We start from the raw sequence: 5,341 nt of genomic DNA on the forward strand, positions 1-5,341 counted from the left end.
CGAGTATATTAGAAACGATCAAGTTAACATTTAACGCCACCAACTTTACCAAGATATGACAATATAGTTTTATATTTATATATATCCGACCACTATACAAGTATGATGAACACACCAGAGATATTACAACATGCCAAACATATATAAAATATGCAACAACTGGACTCGTATAAAATATTTCACCTCGATTAAGGATCGATTAAGCTATTCAATTTCACTCATACTATCATGCCAACAATGTTATAAACTAAACTTTAATTTTTTTTATCACTTGTTAAGATACATAACCAATGAATATGTGTGCTACTATCATCATATAAGGACACTATAATTTCACATTAATAAGGCTCATGAAATAATCGAACAACTGTATGAAAACTCAACATAGAATTCACATTTTAAAAGTTATGATTCACGTGGTAACTTCCAAAAATCACGAATAAATAACCGTTCAACGAAAACTTGAGTTATATTACATTTTTATAACATAAAGAGAGTTAATAATTCGTGAGAAAAAGAATGAGGTCCAAAGCTCAAGAATTCAATTTTTAAAGGATTTTACAACTCAGTTGGTCCAAACAAGTATGTGACAGCAATTGGTCCGAAACTTGGGTCAGTTTGCAAAACTTACCATTTAATATAGATACATCAAGAATTTTCGTGGCTTATCAATTTGAAAACATATGCGAATCTTCTGATCGATGGAGTTGGAATTATACAAAAATTATTAATACAATTTAAATGAGGATTTTTACAAAATCGTTGGTCAAAACATCACTGCACAGGAACTTCCTGACCACAGCCCACTAAAATATTTATTACTCCTAATCCGTATATCCTATAAGCATGAAACCAACGCCAAATGAACACTAACTCACGAGACTATCTCTCAGAAAATTTTCATCCATAGGCGACAAACAGAAAACAAATGGCAGTAAGATCAATTAGAGAGTAAAATCAAACAAAACGTGTTTCAGCACTAGGTCATTCATTTACTATGTTCCAAGCTCTTACAACCACACTATCGATACTAACCCATCCTAACTTAAATCTCACACTTTGTACTTACGTAAACATCTATCCCATAGCATCCCTAAGCATCTCGATATACTCCTTACATCTAAATCACGATTGCTATGACTAGAAACATGCAATTCAATAGTGTTTCTCATTACTATCACAATACTATACTAGCATGGCTTCGGGATCACATAACCGCATATCACGAGACATAATAGCACTATCAACACGTCATTCGACATCCATCCAGATAAATATCATCAATTCGCAATTATTTTCACGCTCACGATTACCACAATCCAACAATTATCAACCTGAACACGAAAATTTTAATTCTCATCTCCACAACATCACATGATCACGCCATCATTCATACAAAATACTTACCGTAACGTTGTCATGCAGCATGGTTAGAATATATGGGTCTCAAGGTGTACATCCACTCGATTATATCCAAGGTTTTCCTTCTAACTACCCCATTCACTCAATTTCTCTCGGGTTACCTGGTTCAAAACTGAGAGGGCAAAAGAGCACGCATTAAGGGCGCCTTCTTAACCGCACTGTGAGCTCCTAGCAGTTTATTCCCAGGGGTTCATTTTATTTAGACACATCCTACGTTCATTAGGTTCATTGGTTTAGGCCTGAGGATCGTTCGCTCTGATACCACTTTGTAACACCCCGGTTTATGAAGGAGCCTTAGGCAAGACATTCCCTAATAAACCGGATTTGTTACCAACTCGGTTTCCGAGGTAGTGAATAACAAATTAAACTCCACGGCAAATTATATGAATACTTTAACTTAATTATAACAAAACTTCTTTTACATCAAATTACAAGAATTAACATGAATAAAAGTGAAAGTCTTCTAAATAGTGATCTAGCTACTAAGTCTTCCGATCCAGTGCCTCACGCCCATCCAGCTCCCGTCCTATCTCTTAAACCTGTCAAGTCTGCTCGCCAATAATTGGGTCGTCACAGGTGTTCACGAATACACAGAGTCAACCACGAGGTTGAGTAGGGAAAACAAGGAAACAACAAAATATGATATGTATGATGCATGCTCCTCCGTCACCTCCATCTCCATCTCAACTCACATCTCATAACTCATAACCCGGAACGCCCAGCCATACCGATCCCCGGTAGACTATATATATCGACCGTAGTCGATCGCGCGGCTCCTTGTTGAGGACACAGGGCAAGTCTGCAGAACCCGCCCTGGGCCTTATCACAACATCACCATCACCACACCACGTCACCACAACATCCTCCATCTCCAATGCATATGAATGCTCAGCAGTAAACAATGCAATACAATATGTATACCAATGAATTAAATCATGTCAGGTACCAAATGTTGTGATAACACACTCAACACGAACCATTCAGTCGACCATATTATAGCGTAATCAACAACCACGAATCAAGTCACGTTCACAACTTGGTCATATGAAACACAAACAAGTCAACACAATTCAATAACACGATAAGAAGTCAAGTGTATTTCCCTACCTCCAAGTGCCAGCAAATCCAAGCTCACACAAGCAATCAATTATGAACCTTCACATATCCATCACCTACATAACATAATTATATATAATTACTACCTACTCAATCAAATAATCATGCACATAACCTAGACTCATCATAACTTAGTAGGAATATCAACTTAAAGAACAAACATGATTTTTCCTGATTTTCCAGCACATGACAGACTCGGAATAAAATACATAACTAATTCCAGAAAAATCAAATTGATACAAGGCCAATTGAATTGGAACCCCATGAGTCTTAGCTACAAATTATATCTAACGTGTTTTTCCCAAATTCCATACTTATCAAGGGTTTCCAGACTGATTTCCAAAAACTGACAGAAACCGTCGCATAAAAAGTATTGATTCATAAAACGAGTTTAAAACATTATTTTTCAGAAATTCCAAATCCTATTATCATCTAGACTATACAAAGATTATGTATGAAGAAGCCTCATAACTGAATCGACATAAAAATTAAGGTTTCAAATCATTTTCCACAACCAAATCAGATTCGTGGACTTTTCAGCGACATGTTCATAAATAAATCACCTAGGACAAACCACAAAGAATTTGACTATGATATTTTATATGAATAAACTAGACATCAAATAAACAGGACTCTCTTTTCAAACTTTTCGAAAAAAACGATTTTAAAATAGTATAAACAATGGAATGAAATCGACTTACAAACAGGGAATCGAATTAGGTTGGAATCGATGAGCAATCTTCAATCAAATGCAAGGATCGTGTGTGTGTGTGTGTTGGTGTGCGTCGAAGAGAGGGAGGCGGGTGAGATGAGGGTTGTGTAGTGTTAGGGTAAAAATTAGGTTAAGAATTAGGTAAAAACATGATGTTGGGTGTTGGGTTAAACATGTTATTGGGTAAACTCCAATGGGTCGAGGGTAAATGGGTTAGCTCACATCTCGAATTCCATGTAAACCCGTCTCAATTAACTTACGAAACAACTCGATCTTACGATACAACGCGAGTCAAGTAAAATAACTTAACGTAATTATCGTCTAAACAATTACCCGACTTAAATAGTAAAATAAAATACGGAGTATTACAACGAGTCACAAGGACTAATGAACAAGGACAAATGATTCACACGACGAGTCACAATGACCAATGAAATAGGACAAATGATTCACACAAAGAGTCACAATAAATAATGACCGAGGGCAAATGATTTACAAAACAAGTCATAATGAGTAGGACAAATGATTTACGCAAAGAGAGTCACAATGACTAATGAACAATGACAAATGATTTACACAACGAGTCACAATGAGTAATTAACTAGGACAAATGATTCACACAAAGAGTCTTTATAACTAATGAACAATGACAAATGGTTCACACGAGTCACAAGGACTAGTGAACTAGGACAAATGATTCACACGACGAGTCACAATGACTAATGAACTAGGACAAATGATTCACACAAAGAGTGACAATGAGTAATAAACAAGGACAAATGGTTCACACAACGAGTCACAAGGACTAATGAACAAGGACAAACGATTCACACGACGAGTCACAATGACTAATAAACAAGGACAAATGGTTCACACAACGAGTCACAAGAACTAATGAACAAGGACAAATGATTCACACAACGAGTCACAATGACTAATGTACTAGGACAAATGATTCACACAAAGAGTCACAATGACTAATGAACAAGGACAAATGATTCACACAACGGGTCACAATGAGTAATTAACTAGGATAAAGGATTTACACAAAGAGTCATAATAAATAATGACCAAGGACCAATGATTTACACAACGAGTCACAATGAGTAATTAACTAGGAGAAATGATTCACACAAAGAGTCATAATAACTAATGAACAAGGACAAATGGTTCACAGAACGAGTCACAATAACTAATGAACTAGGACAAATGGTTCACACAACGAGTCACAAGGACTAATGAACAAGGACAAATGATTCACACGACGAGTCACAATGACTAATGAACTAGGACAAATGATTCACACAAAGAGTGACAATGACTAATAAACAAGGACAAATGGTTCACACAACGAGTCACAAGGACTAATGAACAAGGACAAACGATTCACACAACGAGTCACAATGACTAATAAACAAGGACAAATGGTTCACACAACGAGTCACAAGAACTAATAAACAAGGACAAATGATTCACACAACGAGTCACAATGACTAATGTACTAGGACAAATTATTCACACAAAGAGTCACAATGACTAATGAACAAAGACAAGTGATTCACACAACGGGTCAAAATGAGTAATTAACTAGGATAAAGGATTTACACAAAGAGTCACAATAAATAATGACCAAGGACAAATGATTTACACAACGAGTCACAATGAGTAATTAACTAGGACAAATGATTCACACAAAGAGTCATAATAACTAATGAACAAGGACAAATGCTTCACATAACGAGTCACAAGGACTAATCAACAAGGACAAATGATTCACACAACAAGTCATAATGACTAATGAATAAAGACAAATGGTTCGCACAACGAGTCATAATGTGTAATTAACTAGGACAAATGATTCACATAAAGAGTCACAATAACTAATGAACTAGGACAAATGGTTCACACAACGAGTCACAAGGACTAATGAACAAGGACAAATGATTCACACGACGAGTCACAATGATTAATGAACTAGGACAAATGATTCACACAAAGAGTGACAATGACTAATAAACAAGGACAAATGGTTCACACAACGAGTCACAAGGACTAATGAACAAGGACAAACGATTCACACAACGAGTCACA

The 5,341-nt window shown here is 36.1% G+C and overlaps 1 long non-coding RNA gene across 1 annotated transcript; it reads right to left on the reverse strand.

The window, feature by feature from the left end:
* Positions 1 to 1,842: 1,842 nt before the first annotated feature.
* On the reverse strand, positions 1,843 to 3,345 carry LOC141638158 (uncharacterized). Its single transcript, XR_012542027.1, has 3 exons — positions 3,240 to 3,345; positions 2,530 to 2,594; positions 1,843 to 1,970 (listed from the first exon to the last, which is right to left on the reverse strand). It is a non-coding gene; the product is annotated as an uncharacterized LOC141638158 (long non-coding RNA).
* Between the last annotated feature and the right edge of the window lie 1,996 nt (positions 3,346 to 5,341).

Source organism: Silene latifolia, unplaced genomic scaffold (assembly GCF_048544455.1).
Source record: "Silene latifolia isolate original U9 population unplaced genomic scaffold, ASM4854445v1 scaffold_189, whole genome shotgun sequence".
NCBI lineage: Eukaryota > Viridiplantae > Streptophyta > Magnoliopsida > Caryophyllales > Caryophyllaceae > Silene > Silene latifolia.